This window comes from Lepisosteus platostomus, chromosome 2, assembly GCF_059453375.1.
Source record: "Lepisosteus platostomus isolate fLepPlt1 chromosome 2, fLepPlt1.hap1, whole genome shotgun sequence".
NCBI lineage: Eukaryota > Metazoa > Chordata > Actinopteri > Semionotiformes > Lepisosteidae > Lepisosteus > Lepisosteus platostomus.
Window position 1 is genome coordinate 68,126,802 of NC_142612.1, and position 22,238 is coordinate 68,149,039.

Genomic DNA, 22,238 nt, shown 5'->3' on the forward strand with positions numbered 1-22,238 from the left:
GTTCAACAGTATGTTAGTACTTTTGAACATCTCCTTCTTGATCACATTTAGGTTTTGGGTAAAAAAAATACTGATACAGTGTTGTATGCCTCTCATTGCAGGAGTTAAACTGTTTAAAGGTGAAACAAAGAAACTATTATTTGCATAGTTCCGGCAGATACTAAGAAATCCTAAAGCTTTCTTGCATATTATTGCAGATGTCATTTTGGTTCAGTGCGATTCAATTCAACTCCATCGAAATGCAATCAAATCCAAAATATCATGGACACTAGTAACAACAACTAACACAATTTCCATGAATGCAATATGGTGTAATGAACTTTGGTCAAACAATCAATCAGTCAATAAGTAGATGCATTAAGGTGCAGGGAGCCTAACTGAAGAAATCATTTCCCAAAGATTGAAAAAGGCGGAAGACAGTCCCAATGACTCAGTTAACCTTTATGAGATATGTGCTCACATAGGAATCCTTGACAGGCAATCTTTCTTGTTTTATATGTAATGCTGCACAAAATATCCAACTACCACAACTATAGGAGTCTTCCCATGCCTTGGAGAGAACATTTTGATAACATAAATAAGTCGGTCTGACTCTATTGTCATCTATTGACTAACAATAAAAAGCCATTTACCTTTCAATCAATCCTTAGTTGAAGAAAGCTTTGATTATCATTTATCCTGGAAGTAACAGTAATAGCATTACCTTTTTTTTGTTTTATATTATGGCAACAGAAGACAGGTTAACTCTTTTTGAAATAAAGTTTATTTCTGTTTCACAACTCAACATAAATAGAGTGTCTTCATTTCTATGATAGCAAGGTGTAACTTACAGCTATAATCATTATGCTTTTGCTTTATAACTGAATGTCTTGAAGCAACATTTAGGCTTGCACTTGCACATAAATACCAGACATAATGCAGTTAGAATGATGCATTAACTAATGTCTAAAGGTCTGGAGGTCAGGATAAACACTGCTATAATGTAATGGTACAGTATTTATTCAGATACGGTTTTTGCAGAGAAAACTCAGCCCTATGATTTTACTGAAAAATGCTGATTCTAAACTTATTAGAAGACATATCTCTACATACTGTATTGCTTATTTTAAGCTACTTGAGATGGAAAACAACAATTTCTCAAATTTAGAAAAAAACATCAAGTGATGCAGGATATCTCTTTTATTATACAGAGGCTATTTTCTCCTTTTCATTGGAGTTCTCCCAAATAAACATGAAGCATATAAACTTTAAAATACCACCAGGTGAATAAGTGATGCTCTCTCACTTCTTTCTCTAGAACAATACAAATGCCAGCACATGCTTTGCTGGGATGTGTGACTTCAACAGCTGGCTTTAGATTAAGACACTTGGAGGCAAAACATTAGATGACTCAGAAATATTCCCTGGAGGAATTTCAAATTCTCCAATTTAATCAGTGCATTTTAGGGTATCAGTGATGCCTGACTTTCAGCCGTGCTGACCTATGACTTCAAACATAGGTAGCAGATTGTCCATTAGCATAGGTCTCCATGTGTCTTAATGCATCCCTGCCTCTGTAGTTCAGACCTATTCTAACATCAATTACGGATCAGACTTCCAAAGCCAGCTGTTCTAAAAGCCCCTAGGGTTTAAAAGAACATCATTCATCCTCATCTCTTTGTTACCTGGACGCCACAACATTTTTTGAACAGGCTACTTCAAAAATGATGCAGACTCCACTGGAAAATGGCTTTTACTTTTTAAGTGAGCCCTATTGATTCATATTTGATAATATTAAATAATTAAGGGAAAACTGTCCAGACAGCTTTGAAATGTTTTTCATATGTGAGTTTATGATAGTCATTTTTGACTGGCTAATTATCTGTATAATTACACATTTTGCCCTCAAAAAATCTATATAGTATTTTTTTTTGCCTAACTGATGGTGTTATCGGTGTACTGAAAGGGTTAAAGAGCATTTTGTCATGTTCCCAGCTTGGGTTCAGTGCATATAAAGGAATTCGTTATTGCACTTATCTCTTGATATCAATCATTCATAATGCTGGAATGTAATTAAAAGTCAACAACATCAAAGGAAAAAGGTAATAAGGAATTCTGAAAAAATAAATGATAAAAATCCCCACAGAAAAAAAACTTGTTATTATGGACTCCAGTGTTCTTCACACATTTCGGTCACATCTCACCTCCTAGCACAGGTCCTCCAGCAGCCACACTCGTTTCGACACTCATTTTGATTTGATGTCAATTAAGACCCTTTGACAGTCCTTCTGATGGGGCATTATGGTTCTCCGTTGTGGAACTGCCGGATGTTATTTTCAGTAACATTTTGTAACAGCAGTACATTAAAAAATAAAACAATTCACAGCTGTTTTATTACAGCAAAACTTTCATTTGTTTTCTTGGGCATGAAATGCTGGTGCTAAAGTCCAAACCAAAGTGAAAACAATGGAGAAAGTAGTTTCTTAATAAACCTGAGATTACAGAACATTGTTTTTATTAACAGGCCACAGAAAACTGCCTTTTGGTTCAGTTCTCCGAAGGATTTTATATTTCAAAATAACAATTGAGACATCAGAAGACTTTTCATCCTTGTACAGTATATTAAATGGCTTTTGCATCCTTTTAAAAATGAGTGCATATTGATACAGGTAGTTTATTCTGTAATTAAGCTTTCCTTGTAGCCCAAGAGACCCTAATTTATATGCTAATTTGTTCCAGATGCAGTAATTACAGGGTTAATTACATACTGCATTCCAAGACTCCTATAACAGCTCTTGCTTTGTGCATCTGGTAGTCTGGTATGGTTGCATGCTTTGGAGATGAAAGCCTTTAGTTTCTAAGGAATGTTATACAGAAAGAAGTTGTGAGTTCTGTGTTATTTTAATCGTGCTTCAATATGCACTCCAATGTGCTGGCAGACGTCTTGACAACACAAATCCTATCTGACAGAAGACTAGACAGTGTAATTTATTAATTAACGTCTCCCACATCTGCGCATTTAGGATTTAATCCAGACCTATGTGTTATAGATGAACTATATATTTGGTGCTCTAAATTTAGAAACTAGCAGACAGTAGCTGACCTTTGCTTGAGCAAGGCAGAATGTAGGCGGAAGGATTAAAGCTTTGTTAACAGGAGGCTTCTTAATAAACATATTAACCTAATACTGCATACACGTAACTCCATAAAAAGTGTTTGTTACCTTTACTATTTTTATCTTTTGACAATATATGTTTTACATAAATCAGACGATAAGCAATTTGAGATACTGCCTCAGGCTTGACCTCCTGGGCAGAAGGCCAAGAGGATGACGACGTTGGAAATCAAGAAATCCAAGGAGAATCTTCAAGGCTAGAAAAGAGGAGTGGTGGATGTGAAGAGATGAATGTTGGGGAAGAGGGCAAGCTTGTTACCCCTATTGTGCCTACTCAACTGGGTCAATTAAATCGATCTGTATCCAAACCAAACAATCACAGATCCTTGAGACCCTTGCAAAACTTTCCCCACCACAAATACTAAATCTCACTAAAGTCTTTAACATTTGTATATCCAGTTATTACCAAGTTAACAAAAACAAGGTTCTAAATTGGTGTTGATTAAACCTGCTTATGTACCGTAGGACAACTGCACATACATGTATATAGTTTCATGCTACTTTTTCTACAATGTGTTATTTGTATTTAAATGTATTTAGATTTTTTATATGATGTGATTTTTATCCTTAAAAGGGGTTAAATATGTTCTGTAATACTTTGTTCACTTTATAGATTATCCTTAATTGACCCTAATCATGACACCGTGTCCTGCACAAACTATTAAGCATTTAATGTGAAGAACAGCCTGTTTGAAACCTTTATCCTAAACTATAGTCCTTCATAGAAGATGGGAAGGAGGAATGTTGATACTGTTAAAAAAATCCTTATTTTGCAAACTAAAGGCTGGTTGTGACAAGACAGATTAAAATTAATTAAATTTTGTGCTAAACTAAGATTAGTTGATTTAGGATTAAATTTTAATCACATATTCTGCACACTGCACCACACAAATTTAGCTGAGATTCATAAATCTTGGATTAAGCACGTCATTTTAGGATTAACTCAGATAGCTACATTTTTATATTAGCAGCTTGTTACATGTTTATGTACAGCATTTAAAAAAAATTGTAAAAGGAACCTAAGATATGTTCATTGTTCTTTTAAGGATACTAAGTGGCATTAAACAATCATTGCATTTATTATCATATTTTTTTTAAAATAAGAACAAAATACAGATTTATTTATTTTTTAGACAGAAGTGGGATTGTACATAAAATGACACATGCATGTTCCATTCCATTTCCAAATCAAACTTTTAACTTAGATTGATTGATCCTATTGAATGACTTGCAGCTCAGCAAGTGGAAATGGTCATGGATATGAAGAATCAGGCTGCCTTGGCCTACACACCTGGAGAAGGCTCCACAGGCGAAACGTTGCGTTTTCTTTCTTCTCTTTTCAGTATGGAATAAACCTTTCCTTGTTCCTTGCTGATGCAGCTACCTACTTGCATTTGACCTGTTTGGAATGTCTTCCTGCACATGCGTGACACGCTGCACGATGCTGGTTCTTGAGCAGCAGCCTCACTTGCACATTAGGTTCTAAAGTCTTTATCCCGGGGCTGCCATTTTACTGCTTGTGAGCTGTATCTGGCTGCAATAGGACAACGGTGATCCCTCAGTCAGATACACTGCTCTTCTGTGGGTGTGGTTGCCCTGACCGTTGTCAGTCATACATTGAATGTGTCTGAGTGCATTACAGCTGCAGATGCACTGATGCACATCAAAACATCTGGCAACCCAGAACAATAACATTCCTGCCCTTAGCATCCCAGTGGTGTCTTCGCTTCTATCTTGTGGCTGTAATGGCACTTTGGAACAATCATTATTGGGCACAGTGTGTCTGGTCCCTGTTTTCGTACCTGTGGTCACAGGTGCAATAAAATGTGAAAATTGTCACGATCACATCCACATTTGCATGTTTGCAAACTATGGTGTATTACCTGTACTCAAGAGATTTGATCTGACTAACTGAGTGTTTGGAAATGAAGTGAATGAAATGATTTACGGATCATTTGTGAATATGTTCTTCTGGGACAATTTCTGAACCAAAATAATTAGTTATAATTTATTACCTATGTACACAGGACACACCTCACCTCTCATTTTAAATTTTATAAATTTTTGTACTTCTCAGTGAAAGACAAGTTACAGCAAGCTTGAGACGAAACCTAGAATCCACAACATGACTCATCCTGTGGCGTTTCTGATTGGGTTCTGAAGCATTCACCATATTTTTAAACAATACAAAACCAATACCAAAACTACCAGATTGTTTTGAGATGCAATATCTCCAAAGATAAATTTCCTCAAAAATCAAATTCTTCAGTAATTCACTGCCTTTTGTCCATTAAACTGTTTCTCGGCCATATGCTGTAATCCACCTAAGATATGATTTCCTTTATGTACCTTTTAAACCACCACCTAAACAGGCTGAAATTTATCCCACCTTTGACATAGAAACCTATATTAAAACTTACCGGGATAACATATTTATATTTAATTTTGAGCATATAAAAATAAACCTGTGTTAAGAAGGATTAAGTAAGAACATGGTTTATAGTTTGGCACACCATGATTAAAATAAACCCCCAAATTTAACCTTGTTTAGGTATAAATCAATGTTGATGTAATAAGACAGAAATGTCTTTTGTTGGCCTTATTTGTATTTGAATTCTGAATCAGCCTGGCTTGCAAAAGCAGAGCAAGACAGTATTCTCTTCAGTTTTCCCTATGTGGGAATGATCCTCAAGAGAGTGCTGGACCATACAAGGAGAGTATGGCCCTTCTTGCACGCTCAAGAGACCTGAATGTGAATGACAGAATGATGGTACAGCTCGTTGCAGACCACCCTGACAAAACAAGGCTGGTATGACAGCACAGAGCAGTGGTGCTTGTTCATGCTGGGTTTTCATTCATGCTTAAAGCCACAAGGAGATGTCTTGTCACAAAACTAGTCTAGACTTTCAAGTCTGAATGAGCTCCTTCAAGGAATCTCTTGAAATGGTGGCTTAGAAAAGGATCCTAAAACCAATGGGACACTTCCAGCAGTAATTAAATAAGGCGCTAACAATCTCCTGCTCCCTCCAACCCTCCTCACACATCCAACCTCAGCAGCTGCTATTCCATTGTACTCCTCTTTTACAGAAAAGGGAATCCAGTCAGTTCTATCAGCAGAATTCCAAGGAGCTGTCAGAATCTGTCCTGAATGGCTACTCATTAGTGATGTCAGATGTTGTTAAAGCAACTAGATGGCAGCTGCATTGTGGGCTTTTGAGAAGCAGAGTCAAAACACTGATTGAGGAGAAATATAAAGCAATGGATGTCGTGGAGAGCCACATAACGCGGGTGATTATGTAGATTTCTGATTCTACACAAATACAAATTTTACACAAACGTCAGTTATATTATACCACAAAGTAAAGATGTTGCTTTCGATCTGTTTTTGCACATTTTTAATCAAGGACAAAAAAAAACCAATGTCTATTATTCGTTGTAACAGCCATTATTTCTATATTGTAGCCTTACAAAATATTGAACCACTTTTTTTAAACTGAAGTTAATTTAAACTGTAGATTATTAATTCCAACCAAAATCATTACTTTAAGTATTTATGTGAAATTGACATTAATTCATAAATTGAATCTACAGTATATAACCAAATTAGTCAGGAGAATATAAAAGAAGCCATGTAAATACATGTAAAATGTTAATACTGAAGTACATTGGGCACAAACAGTGATAGCTTCATATTAGTATTTTATTATTTTAACCAACTTATTTGCCCACAGGTATCCATACATACACAGAATAAACTTAAACTGTCCCATCACAGTCAATTGAAGTAATCAAATCCAAGTTTTTTTCCATACAACATTTAATTGATTCTTGAAGATTCTAGAAGAATCCATCACTGTGTATGCAAATAATTACAGCACGAATGATTAAATGACACAGTTTCAAGACAAACCCCTTCTTTGTGCACACCTGGGTTTATAGTCATTTGTTGTTTTGTTTTTGAAGCTTCCAAGAAATTCCAAGAGGTTATCATTCCTTGCTCAAGCTGTATTGTCTGTACGGAGAGAATGTTCAACAACATTTCTTTACAGCTGCCCTGAAAGGGTGTTGCATGTAAAAAGCATTTTGTGATTTTCCCCTACCAGTCTGCAACAGATTTGCATATCAAGAATAACTGCACAACTATCTTCATAAGAGGCACTTTTAAAAATAATCTTTATCCATTCATAGATGTCATCTCCACCCTTTGCACCAAATGGAGTTTTTAATGAAAGTTCGGGAGGAATGAAGGCAGCCGCGCTTATTCAACACAGCTGCTGCAATTCTCACTAATCCCGACGTAAGCAACCGGTCTCCATAAATATCAAACGTCACCCTCTCCTCTTCCTCGTTCGTTTTCTGCATGGTTTGTTTTTGCCTAGCTCGAATCCGTGCTCCCTTCTCATGGATCTACAAATCCGCCGCTCCGATGAAGACCTTTTCTGCAGCGCAGGAGACTCTCCTCCCCTTCTCGTCCAGTCCACCCCCCACAGCTCCCCTCACCTCCGTCTCATCGCCTCCTTCAGCCGCCGTGCAACATCAGCGCCGCTCATCTCCCAGCCAGTCCTCACAAGATCCAACTCCTCGTCGAAGACTGCGTTCCGCCGTCGCAGTCCCTCTCTCATTACAAACCCAGCCTTCCCGTTCCTCCACGGCAAAATCTCCAAATAACCCCCGCTTCTCTTGAGGATGTCCCTGCCGCCGCGCTTCATGCACATCGGCTCCCCCTTCTCTTGGATCATCTCTCGCGATTTCCAACCGGACCGTAGCAAGCCTCCAGAGGATACTTCGAAAACATGGCGTCCATTTTAAAAGAAACGCTTCCAAAAAAAAAAAAGCTTCGTTTTCCCCGTACTTAACCGCAGTCTACACAAGGAAACATCAACTCCCCAGCTTCCCCCGGCGCTCTCTGATGACATCACCCGCGCCGCCGCCACTCATCCCAACGTGAGGACCCCGAGGCCGCCCGCGCCTCTGCCTGTCGCATCTTCTGTCTTGTCTTGTCCTGATATATCCGTGTCTGTCTCTTCCCCCCCAAGCAATCCATTCCTCTGCTGAACAACTGCACCTAGCCTCTCCCACCCAGCCTCCTGCCCTAAACTCCTTGCTGCCGAGTCTAAGGCCCCAGGCTCACGCCCCTCCCCCCCCTTCTCCGCTTAATCTAATTTCTGCACTCTCCTGTCTCTACCTCCGGCGTCCAACACGGCTCAAGCTCCGCCAGCTTGGTGCCTTCGGCCCCGGTTTCTTTTCTTTTGGCCCATGCTGCTGTCTCCACGGCCCGAAGGCCAGCTAGTAAACGACCCCCAGCTCAGCTAGCAGGCGGCCCTTACCCTCCCCCACCCCCTGGCGTCCAAGACGACTCGGCAGCCTCCTCAGTCCTTAACGCAGCCTTCGCTCCTGCTTCAATTCCCAGCAGTCTTCGGCTTCCATATCCCAAGCCACCGAGCTTCAGGCCCCAGATCCCCTCCTACCACAATCTGCTTTCCGCTCTTCTCTCCTCATCTTCTCCCTTCCCCGGTGTCCAACACGGCATCCGTCATCCCATGCCTTCGGCCCTGGATTCCAATCTCCCCTTTACTAAGGACTTTTTTGTCTGAACAGCCGTTCCTCTCCCAGCTCCTCCTAACACACTAAAGTTTAGTCCTCCTCCCATTCCCTTTCCACTCCGGCAGCAAATTCTGAGGTGCGGACATCAATCTAGCTCACTTTCTCTCTTCTTCCACTTACAACTCCGATTCTAGAACAGTCGACTGTGGCTTGATTTCCATTACTCAAATCTTCTGACCCTCACTCTGCTTCAGTCCTTCGAATTTCCGACTTCTGCTTGGCTTTCAGCATTTTCCACGACATCACGTGCTCCGCCTTTCCCCAACGTCGTCAGGAACTCGACGATTACATGCACAGCATCCCCGATCTATCTGTCCTTTTCGAGGGCTCCCTGTTCTACGATTACCATAAGCAGTTCTTGGCCGAGGCCGCTGCCCGCCTACTCCAACGGAACCAGCGCACCTACTGGGGAGCCCTGGACATTGAGCTTTACTGTCGCACTTTCACTGGTGTCCAAGCTCTTTCCTGCGACTTCTGTTCCTCTTGGACACATTCATCAAATCTTTGCCCAGGTACCGTCCGCAAGCCCAACCTCGACTCCGCCCCTTCTCCCCCACAGCATCTATTCTCCCGCCAGGTCTTCTTCAAACCTTCCCGGTCCAAAGATGTTCGCAGTCGCCCCATCGTGATGATCAGAGGCCAACAAATTCCCAACATCTTCAATTCCTCTACACGTACCTCTCCCCTTCGTCGCTTCCTTCACATTCGCAGCTTCTGCGGCGAAGCTCATGCTCGCTCTGCCTGCCCCTGCCGGCCCCTTCCATGCTCGCTCCACCTTCAGCGTTCCCAAAAGACTACTGGCTTTTCTGTCTACCCCAATTGACATCCCCGCTCTTGTTTTCGGCCTGCTCCATCACCCCGACCCCTCTTCCACCCACATCTTACTCGACGGCCTTTCCTTCAGATTTTCACCAGGCCCGTGCACACTTCCTTCTTCCTTTGTCTTTTGCAAAAAAAAAAAATTTGCAATCTGCCACCGCCGATCCCCAGTCCGTTGATTCCTTGCTAGCATCCAAAGTCGAGACTGGTTTCACGATTGGCCCACTTGACTCTTCCCCATTCCCCGCATACCACATCAATCCCATTGGTATAGCGGTTCGTCTGGGCGCCTGGCTCGCTAAGGCCAACATCTCCAGTGCCGTTAAAATTATGCCTCCTGACCCAGACCTCTGGCGCCTCTTCGGAGTTCATTGGCAGAACAAGTTCTTTGCAGTCCGCCTTACCTTCGGACGTAGGAGTAGCCCAAAAAAAAAAAAAAAAAAAAAAACATTTTCGGTACCTTAGCCGAAGCTCTCGGCTGGATCCCCTCGAATAACTATAAGCTTCCTTTTCTCGTCCACCTTCTCAACGATTTCCTTACCATAGACTTTCCTCACACCCCACTTGCAAGAGCCTCCACCACACTTCTTTCCGTTTTTAGGAAACTAGGGGTACCCCTTGCCATGGACAAAACAACTGGCCCCTCTCATATAATCCAATTCCTCGGGATCACCCTCAATTCCATCAATTTCTCCGCTTCCCTGCCTCGCGACAAAATCGACAGGATCCAGATGTATATCTCTATCTATTCTTCTGCCAAATTTCGCACAAAGAGGGAACTTCTCTCTCCGCTCGGCCACCTCAATTACGCCATGCGTATCATCCCTCAAGGACAGTCTACCTTCTCGACCTCGCCTCTTCCGTGCCCTCTCTTTACCACCACGTAAGCCCTTCAGCCAACTGCAAATCCGAGCCCAGGCTTTGGCAGCTTTTCTTGGCCAACTCGAATGGCATATCTCTTTTCTACGATGACCTCCTCTCTGACACTGAAGATATCCAGCTTTTCACAGACGCAGCCCCCTCAGTCGGTTTCGGAGGCTATTACAAAGGCCAATGGTTTGCGGCCCCTTGGCCTCCTGATTTCTCTCCAATCCCTCTCGCCAACCAGTCATCAGCCTTGTTAGAAATATTTCCAATTGTCGTTGCTGCTTCTCTTTGGGGCCACAATTGGAAACATAAACCATCCTCATCCATTCGGCCATCCATGCAGTAGTTCATATAATCAACAAAGGAAGGTCTTCATCCCAATCCATCATGAAATTCCTCTGCCGCCTTAAATGGATTTCTCTCGCACATCAATTCATTCGCGTAGCTGCTCACATTCCAGGTCACCTTAATGAGATAGCTGACTCTCTCTCTCTCGCTTCAGGAACTTGGCACCAGATGCAAGACCGAATCCGTGCTCAGTATCTCCCTATTCGGAACTCACGTTCCTCCGAATTATCCTTTCCATCGCTATCTCCAGCCGGCCCAGCAAACTATCACCCCTCGAACTCTCGATTCTTACTGCACTGCCTGAAAGGGCTTCCAATCCTTCCACCTCTCTGCGAACATAAAATTCTGTTCTTTCGACATTCTCACCGCATCATCCTTCGTTCGCTATCGTAGAAACTCACTCAAGGTACGAGCATCCACCACCAAAGTATACCTGTGCGGCATCCACTCCTTTTCGGCACGATCCGTCCATCCCTTATCCACCCTCGAATCACTCTCCTTAAAGGCTTTTCAGTGGCTTGAAAATCACTTCCGAACCTACGCGCACCACTTACCTCAGACATCCTTGAATCCTGCATCAACGTCGTCTGGTTACCACTCACCCTGGGTCGACCGCCCTCTTGAATCTTTATTCTTGTCAGCCTTCTTTATCTTCCTAAGGTGCTCCGAAATTACCGCTAATTCCACATCCTTCGATGCTTATCCAACATCTCCATCTCATCTTCCGAGACACTGACCTTCTATCTCAAGAAAAGCAAAACCAACCAACTCAGATCTGCCACTCTCATCTATTATTTCAAACTCTGTTCCTACATAAGCCCTTACGAGCCTCTATCCCATTACGCACATCTTCGCACCTCTGCTGGAGCTTTGCCTACTGCCCCTCTGTTCGCAAATGAGAAGGGCCGTATCATGATACCCTCCTAAACAATTCTCCGGGCACTCCTTTAGATCAGGGGCTGCATCCTCCGCCGCTCGCCACGGCATACCCGAGTATCTCATCAAGCAACTCGGCCGTTGATCCTCCGAGGCTTACCATGCATACATTAAAACTAACCCCGGTATCCTCAAGCAGGCACTTTCTCTCCTCAGCTGAATTGGTCCAATAATCTTTTGTTTTTGTTTTTCTGCACTGGTGACTGGGGGTCCCGCTTGGTTCTTTTGGGGGTCCTATCCTCCCCGTCCAACGGCCGGGAGGTTGGCCCTCAGCCAAGCGGGTTACGCCAAATCTCCACATCACAATAAACGATTCAAAATTCTCCCAAGCTTTCAGCTGCTGTCATTCCTCGTGAAATGGAGTTTTTAATGAAAGTTCGGGAGGAATGAAGGCAGCCGCGCTTATTCAACACAGCTGCTGCAATTCTCACTAATCCCGACGTAAGCAACCGGTCTCCATAAATATCAAACGTCACCCTCTCCTCTTCCTCGTTCGTTTTCTGCATCCCTCCTCCACCCCCTCTCCACCTTTGCAGCTACCCCATTGGTCGCATGGGGGTCCTATCCTCCCCGTCCAACGGCCGGGAGGTTGGCCCTCAGCCAAGCGGGTTACGCCAAATCTCCACATCACAATAAACGATTCAAAATTCTCCCAAGCTTTCAGCTGCTGTCATTCCTCGTGAATGGAAACAAGGAGAACAGGAGGAGGAAGGGGGAGGAAGACGAGGGAGGAGGAAGCTAGTTTAACACTTTTCAATAGAGACATCTGCTTTCTTTTCAACTTACCCAATTTAAATGTCATTTTTCATTGGTTCTTCAGAAAACCCATTTTATGAACCTGTAATAATCTGCATTTGTGATTGTTCTCCACATGAGAAACACACATTTACTGGGTTTAAACATGCGTGAGATGAGCTGATGTTTGACTTCACAGTAAACGTAGCACATTCTTCCTTTGTTCATTTGTGTGCACCTTAGGATCAAAAGCCATTTGAAATTCAGCTTATATTCACCAAACTGTTCTAGCATGTTGCCAGAGAAGCCAATAATATGAAAATTCATTTTACTGTATTTATGAAATATAATTTGAAATGAGTGTTCTCTTAATATGAAATGACAAGGATTTGTGAATTATGCCACATTTTTTTAAACAGGATGAAGTACAGACTGTCTTTGTATCTCTGCTCATAATATCTCTCAATTCCAAACTTTGATCCTGTCCCCCTTTATCAAGTTTCCTACACTAACAACGAAGCCAATTAAAATCTAGAGTAATGCAACCTATCTAATCATCAAAATGCTTAAAAAAGCAACAACCTGTTTATGTTTTGTTTTCCTTCTCTGCAGAGTTGTTAAGTTCTGTGATTAGTACTTCTTATCTAACACCTTGTCATTTCTGTCTTTACCAGACTATATTTAATGTTTGCCGCACTGTATTTAATTTAGGGATTTTCAACAGCTAATTAGTGATGAGTGCTGCCTTAATGAACAGAACAGTTTAAAAAACAGTATTTAAAGCGGCATACATATAGTATAGTACCAACCTTCAGAAAGGAAGCCCGCATACATAATGCACAGTAGTACACTGAGTACTCAGTGATAAAGTCTGTTTAAAAGTAAAATTACAGGTCAGACAAGTTGTTTCACTGATTGAATTAAGGGGAAACTTTAGATAGGCCAGATTGTTTCAGCCCATGATGAGATTTGTTGGCACCCTTGAGTTAACCCTTTCAAAATGTATAATGTGGTCTTTAATGACCAAGTCATCTTGGTTTGATATCACATCCAAAGATGTGTCCCCACTCACCATACCAAGGCATTGGTTTTTGAAACTGTGGTGCAGAGGGAAGAGCACCACCTACTGGTCAACTAACGCAATTTACAGCAGCAACCAGGTTTTATTTAGATGAAGGCTCAGCCTTGCTTAGCTTCTGAGATCTGACAAATCAGCCCACAAATCGCTACAGAAACCACTTATCTCTAAAACTGAAGGTAGCAGAACTTCCGTGAAGTGTTCTTCCATTGGTGGGCTCCGCCGAGAAGAAGGAAAAGGATAGAGCATTTATTACTGTGATTGACAGTGGTATTTAAAGAAACGTCACTTAACATGTGGGGGGCAGGTGTTTCGCCTCTCCAGTGTTTCTGGGACATGTTGCTTGCTGCAGAACCTGGGTCATTATTGAAAAACACAGGAATTTCTAATGCCTCCCAGGAGCTAAATTAAGTGCAGTTGTGTCTTGATTTGAAAAGAAGTTAATGAAAAAGCATGCTAGCTCAGGACATCAGTCATGCTAAGAGATCAGGCTTAGAAAGGGTTGAAGACACCGCTGCATCTTCAGTTAGCTTATGAAGAATGACCATCTATTTTTCTTACTTTCGAAAGGCAAGATTTTAATTTCCTTTCACATTTTGTGCAGTAAGAAGCTTAGGGTTTAGAGAGATTCATCTCACATTGGCAGGTAAGAGACACGTTACTGAGTCAGGAGTTATAAATCGATAAATTAAACAAATGTGCTCATCTTGTCAACCCCTCATCCCAACAGAGCATTGCGCCTTATGGCCTGGTGATATATTTCCTCACTTAAGGTTTTGTCCATAGTTTATTAAGGGTAATGCAAGATGCAAAAAGCAATTGGCAGCTTTAGGTTCTATAAGTTAGCTATAAGTAACTGGAGCTACTGACACATTCATTTTCTTGCCACCTTACCTGCTTTTCGATATTTCTTACATTCTGCTGGAGATCCTCATCTCTAGAGTTTATGCCTTCCTCTTCTGTTTGTGCATAAATCGATATAACCTTCCCTTGGGTATATAGGACTAGATAATCAGATAATTAAGGAAAGCAAAATACATGTCTGTTCGAAATTTTGAATTTATTGTTATAGTACCAAAGGCCAAGAAAAAAGAAACACATACATGAATCAAAGCTAATCCAACTGCTATTTTAAATCACATTAAATAACACAGAATCTTTAATTTAGAAAATTGTGGTGTATATTTGCTGTTTGTAAACTAAAATATTTTTTTTTCTAGTTCAAAGTGCTCCCAATCCTTCGTTGTTTTCGTTGTAATTTGAAGGTTGAATTCATAAATACAGTTAGCAATATTACCTTAACAGGAGCAACACAATAATTTATGTTGAAGTAAAATATCAGTAACTACCTTTATTCATCAGATCAGCAATTTTCTGACACCTCCGGTTGACCTCTCTAATTGAAATCTCCAACTCATAAACATAATGTGTTGTAGTATTTTTACTTAAAAGGTATTTAAAGATGTTCAAAGTTAAATGTTAAAATATCTCTAAATTAAATAGTAAAAAAACACCCCTTCTGTTGTTCTGTGTGGTAATATTCTCAGGCATTCAATGGCAGAAGAATTTGTTTCTTGACCTACTTCATCCTGACAAATAATCTTATTTTATACTGAATCTCAGTCTGTCGCTGGTTAACTGATTCACCACAGTGCCACTTTAAGTCTGCAAGATTCATAAGAAAAAATATTCCTTTATTTTGTATGCATGTCTCCTGCTGAGCCCTTTCTGAACTACCTGGAAGTTATTCCAGTCTGACAGACACAGCATCAAAGTACCAGAGGCTCATTGTCGCCACAGCTAAGCAAATATGCAACCATGATCTGTCTTTGTCTCTGTAGTCTTCTATAATTTCCATATGACAATTTTGCTAAATTTCACCCTCAACCGATTAGCTGATACTATTTTTATACCCCATTTTTAAATTGCTCATGAGTTTTAAAAGACCCAAAAAAAATAGAGCTGAATGATTCAATTTCATTTTTGAATGCTCAAAGACCTAGTGGGTTCATTAATCCACCGCAGTAATTAAAGTGTAGTACATGAGGGATCGGTTAAGAGAGAAATCATGTAGAGGTGGCCATTAGCGGTTACCGTTAGAGAGAAAAGTATTTCGTTTCACGGGATAGCTTTCACAAACAGCACAAAGAGCTGAGAGATGTGGTCACAGGCTATTCCTTGCTGTCTTGAAAATGATATTCAATCATGTAGCTAGAAATTTTATTTTGCTTCTTTTTTTGTTCCAGAAGACCTTTACTGCACAATATTCTTATAACTGCACAAGATACAGTTCTTTACCACACCTTCCAACATGGATAGGTAAACTCCAGCTTTACCTGAATGATGGCATCTGTTAGGTAAATAACAAACACCCCTCAGACTAACAGTTGATGCTACTTAGATGAAGTACAGATTCTGATGTAGCAGGGAAGACAGGTGTACTTTCCAACTTTGAGGCCAACAATATCTGCCAACACATTGTGTTGTGTACCTGGTGCCGTACAGAGTAAAACAGAGTAAAATCAGCTCAACCAGAAACATGAAAGAACAGCAAATATGGGATATATAAATACACAGCGATATTTCAGCTTTAAATATACTTTCCTGTAGTGAAGATTCAGGTTTTAAATATACTGCTAAAAAGCAGAGGTTTCTTACAAAATTCTTAGGGACAACAGGAAGTCTTAAGGATTGATGTGGATCAGGATGTGTGACAACAGCAATACATACTATAAGCTACATAGAGCACATATTAGACAGGGGGGTATGAATCAGCATGCTAACTACAAAGGAACTAATAGAGGTTAATTCTGCATTGAAAAAGAAAAAGAATGGCACTCCTGAACAAGGCAACACAGCTGAAAATATTCCGTTTTTTGTACCTTGTGTTTATTTTTCAGCATGGAGTTAAACGCATATATCATTCAGCACAATGTTGTCATTGAGATAGGTGAATACTGCAATTACCAGAGATATAGGAAATCTGATGGAAATAGATGTTTTACATGCTCACACCTTAACCCCTTGTACTGCAAGACAGTTTTGAAGTACACTGACAAAGGCTTTTCTGTTCAAGTACATAACAATATGGGCAGAGAAACGGTGTTGGTCAACCCATTTCAGAAACTCTAAAGTAAAAGGAAGAAATACACACTTACTATTCTAATAATAGAGAAGGAAAATGAACAACCAATCGAGAAGAACAGGGATTCTTAATAAACTAAATGGCAGTTATGAAGCCTGATATAAAGCATGGTTAAGCAGTGAATAAGCACTGTACCTGATTTATGCGAGACTGGACTGTTTAAGATGAGAAGACCATTCTAGGAGTGCTGAAAGCTTTTTCTACAATGCAAAGATGAAGTTCACCTTATTTATTTTAGTGCAGTGTACTGACTAATCACTGACCTCAGGGGGATTTAGTGGATGGAAATGAGCGAATTTGTGCATACTTCTGCTTTTATTAGCCAGAGGCTGCTTAATTGAATTTCATTTGAGTTCTGACCTGTATCATCACCTGTACTTTCAAGCGTAACTCAAACACTGGCCTGGAAGGCACACACCTGAGTACAGCACATCTTCCTTCAGTAGCAAATTTGATTTGTCTGTCCAGTTTTGAAGTGTATTGATGCATAACATGAGCATGTATTTTAGGAAGGAACCACTGCAGTCTTTGTCTTAATGGCAGTCGCAATGCAATTAATTTGTAATACTTTAGGTTACTTCTTCACAATCAGGTGCATGATATTTTTATCCAGAGGCTGATCTTTTGTCAAATCTGCTCTAAAACAGGGAACAACAATGGCTGTCCGAACAACTCATGAAGGATGACATTTATCATTTAAAACAATAAATTATATATCGTATAGACATAACGTAAAGATGATGTCATTAGTTCTCTGAAATGTAGTAGGGTGAAGAAAGTGTCATTACATTCTATACATTTTATGCATGCTAGTGATATTCGTTTGGAAGTTGTTTTTCATTCTAACCTGATTATGTAGTTTTGCACAGAAAGCTTCCATATGAAAATAATGGATATGTTTCAATAAAAGCAATTGCTTGCTTTTCTGCATCAAACATCCCACTTTCAGAAACGGAGAATGAGAAGTTAATGTGAATAATTCATTCAAAGCACATATTTATCAAACTGAATGTGTTCTAGAAAGACTCAAGACAGATAGTGTGTATATAATGCTCATAGGGCGAAATGAATTTTGAACTCCCAACAATTATCACGTTGGGCTCTGCAGGTGTCAAGAACAGCATGAGCAAGATGTGACGTACAATATATTCCACAGGGTGCTGAAATATCTAGTGCCAAACCCTACCCCATCCTTCTCAAAGGGTCACCTTGATCTGAAGGTAATGGTGTATTGAATTGAAATGTGTCCACAGAAGTTCTACAGGTTTTCAGTAGGATTGAGATATAGCGATTTTTCATTCAAAGGACGGTGATGAAGTATGTCTTCATGCTCACCAAGTCAACCACACATTTTCTGCCACTGAGAGAGTCTGTTAATTCAAATGGAGCTGCCTTATTTTAAGGTCAATGAGAGAACAAATACTTTATATTATCTATTAATATAAATGTATGTAAATATTAGATTAATTGTAGCATTATAACTTGGATATAGGTTATCTTTTCATCCATCCCACACATACCTGAAAAAGTGAGAAATTCAAAGATTGAATTCCTTCTCCCCACAGACCTCCGCAAGTGGAATAAAATCATCACCAAGATTTCCCTGTAATATAATCATTTTTGATCTGCTACATAGTATTAAATACTGCGTGTTCAAATATAAATGAATGGGAACGGCTGTCAGGGAAGGTCAACAGAACACTTCCTTTGGCTCCTTTGGGGATCTTCTTCTATTAATTACTGCTTGATGAATGAAAACAAGTCAGGTTAACCTTGACTTCCAGGGATCAAAGGGGAGAAATGTCCACAGTAATAAGATGTCACTGTGAGGTTGTGTCCATATGAAATGGAGAAAGCTGCAGAGAGGAAAACCCCACTCAGATGAAGAAGGATACTGTTACGCTGAGCCCGTGGGTGGGAAAAAAAGGCACTGCAAAGTAATTCTTCTCAGAGTCCGACTAGCGGTAAGGATCACGGCGTTTATTATGTGAGTTATATAATAATACAATAATGGGAAGCAGAGAAGAATGGCAGGCAGTTGGGATGCGCAGGGGAAGCAGGAAGGAGAACAGCAGGCTGTTGAGATGCGCAGGGGAAGCAGTCGGGTCTGGGATGGAGACAGGAGGAGATGATGAGTATTTAGGTGCTGCAGACAGGAACTGGAGGGCTGTGAATGGGAACACACTTTAAGAAATATCCTGGGAAACCTGGAACAAGAGCTAACACACACTCATGCTAGCAACTCAATGTCAGAGTGGTTCCTTATGGTTTATTGACCATATACAATTTCTTGTATTAGCAATTTGTCTATTCGCATACCCCAACTCGCTCTCCATGAGACACAGACACACAGACAGGAAGAGAAGCTTGGATTCAGAGCGCAGGGTCAGCCATTTATACGGCACCCCTGGAGCAGCAGGGGTTAAGGACCTTGCTCAGGGGCCCAACGGGGTAGGATTCCTCTGCCGGTCATGGGATACAAACCTTGATCATCTCAGCCACAAGCGCAAATCCTTAGCCACAGAGCCACCATGGTCCCTAACGAGGTTGATTAGCCCGGCCTGCTCTCATTAGAGATGACCCTGATGAGCTCCTTGCACGTGTGGAATGCGCCGTGGTGATTGGTGGTGCTGATGTAGGAGCTCGTCAGAGCATCACAGATACAATTAAAAGATGAGAAATCAGATTTGACAGGCCTTTAGAAAAGGATATTTGTCCAGGAGCAATTATTATGGCAAAAAGTTCCAAAAAAGAACGCAGAGCATCTTTAAAGTACATTACTAATTAACCACAAACATAAAACTAGTGTACACATACCATGCAGTACATCATACATACTAATATGTGTAGGTGTGGATATATACATTTTACTTGTGTTGTAAAAGTGGATTATAGCCATTCAGCCATTGAAAAACAAAACAAGCATATGAATAAGTATAAGGTTTTGCTTGGTGTCATAACTATGCAGGCATAATAACAGGTATTGAAGTGAGTATGTCTGTCCTATCTTTCAAATTTCCTTTTCCACTCTTGAGTCATAGATCTGCATGTGGTTTCAGGGAATCTTGGTATTATGCTTTCAGCTAAAACGTTACGATAGGGTGTGATTCTGATATGTATTCAGGATGTTTATCTTATCCTGTCAATAACTTTAGGTTCCATAGAAATATTGACAAAAAAGTTCAATTTTTGTGAGTGCATTAGAGTGTGTGCTTCATATGGCGTAGTGTTTAAAAGTAACCTGTTACCTTCAATGGCATTCCTATATAGTGTGAATGTGTGTTCTGATTCAATAATCAGATGGGGCACACAGCCAAATGCCTAGTGTATATCTGCTTTTCAGAGCAAGTTCTGGTAACCAAAAGAGCTTTTCTGTGTAGATACACATAATCTCCACAGTGCATGCATTCAAACAAAAAAACACACAAATAAATGAACCACAGTGATTTCTAAGTGCTATTCCTGAAGATGAATTATATTTATTTGACAGTAACATGTTAGGTGTTGGATCTTGCTTTGATGGCTCTTATTATTCTTTCAGAATTATGATAAATAATCTCACAAAACCTCACAATAATGGAGAGCTAGCTTTCATTTTGTTGGTCTAGCTGGACAATGGCTAGATTCAGGATGGAGAACATGACAGCAGCACAACACAGTTCATTAACATTAATCCTGCCTGGAAAAGAGATTTTGCACAGTAGTGATCTTAAGAAACAAAGAGCACTGGAAAACTGTTCTCTCTGAAAATGCACTGAATACACCTATTCGTTTCAGAAGTTACTCTGAAAGCCTGACAGTGAGTACTAACACTAATTCAGTGTATTCCTGTGTTTCAGTGTAACCTTGCTCTCCATGGTTTTACAACAATTATTCTTATCTTGGACAAGTTGTATGCTGGTTTTTCATTTGGGCAATATTATATGATACATAGGAGAATGCTATGGTCGGGTATCCTGTGGAACTCTGCCACAACAGAGACCATCACTCAGTGTTGGTTTTCCACTGTGATTTTTGAACAGAGAGTTCAGGCAATTCTGTCTGTGAAGTGGGATGATTACAGACTTGATTTGAGTAACTGAGTCATTACTGCCCTGTGACTGTGTCAGCAACAGTAGCAGCCTTAAGACAGTAAAGAACTGCTAAATTAAGAAGCATATCTTCATCTGTCAGCTTTCTCAAGGTTGTTACTCCAGGTTTCAGAATTATAATTTTACTCATACTTCAAAAAGAAAAGTACATTCTGCCCTTCAGCTTATCTTTTAACCTCATTCCAACAATAAAGCAAATTGGTTTGCTTTGACTCACTTGGTCTGATAGTCTCCATTAAGAAAGTTTCAGAGTGATTAAGGCCTCAAAAGGGTGTTTTAATATTCAGTCAGGGCATGCTCATGGTCATTACAGCACAGTCTGTGTCTCTTGAAGTGTGGGAGGGAACGTACAGCAGTATTTGTTTGCTTCATGGAGCGCTCTGCTCTCTTGATAGTATTGATTATTTTAGTGCAGCACTTCAGGATAACTATCGATTGCGAAGAATTTGAATAGCAGAGCTCAGTGCACTCACTGTCAAAGCATCCACTTCTTATTCATTTGATTACCCAAGGTGGCTATGAACAGCAAGACCTGATTTGGACAGATCTTTAATCTTTTTCCTTTCAACAGTGCTCTCTGGGTGTCTCTTGATAAACCAAATGATATACATTTTCATCCCTGCAAATATTAATTTCTATGTGTCTGATTGAACCCCTTGTTATCACTTCAATCTAACAGACCAATGTCTAAGCCATAGAAAAGAGTAAAGTGCATCATAATTACACTGAAATGTTCTATATGCAGTACTTTGTTTAAATTGTGATTTGAAACTCCTGTGACATTATTGATACAACTCCTTTGGTTTTTATTAAATGTTTGCCTTTTAAAACATTTTCCACCATTGTTGGTCAAATTTATTATTGACATTTTAGACTGGAAGTTAGCCTGTGGGTGTGGCATAAATAGATGCTAATTCTGTAAGTTTTGGGGGGTGTTTTTGCATTTAAAATTAATTTTGTATTGATGTGATACATATAAGGCTGCACATTTATGAATACTCTGTGCATTTGTATTAAATATTCTCACGAGAAGTGAGATTCATGAGTGCAGAAATACAGGAGATATATTACATTATATCTAAAAGCCCTGGGAGTATTCCAACAGACTACCACACAGAACAAAATTGCATTTTGATTATGCAGAAAGGTATTCTACCTGATTATTTTTATTATCAGTATGCAATATGTTTAGCTATAATTATGTTACTCTCTCCTTTCTGCCTGAGTGATTTATGTAATCAGTCAATTGGTGCAAATGAATGCATATATAGCTGTATATACAGTATGTCCATGGAGCATATGGTTTATAAATTCAAATCTCTAAAGAGCTTGTGGTTAAGAATGTGGGGACCTGCCTTTTTTATGTGATGAGGTAGAATCATTTGACTTTATCTATCAGCTGTCACTGTTTGGGGTGCAGATGTTCCCAGGATGGGCGTCTGTATTAAGGCAAGTCCATGC

General features: G+C 40.3%; 1 pseudogene; it reads left to right on the forward strand.

Annotated features, from left to right (window-relative positions):
* The first annotated feature begins 8,918 nt into the window (after positions 1-8,918).
* Positions 8,919-12,401, forward strand: LOC148676888 (uncharacterized; annotated as a pseudogene).
* Positions 12,402-22,238: the final 9,837 nt, after the last annotated feature.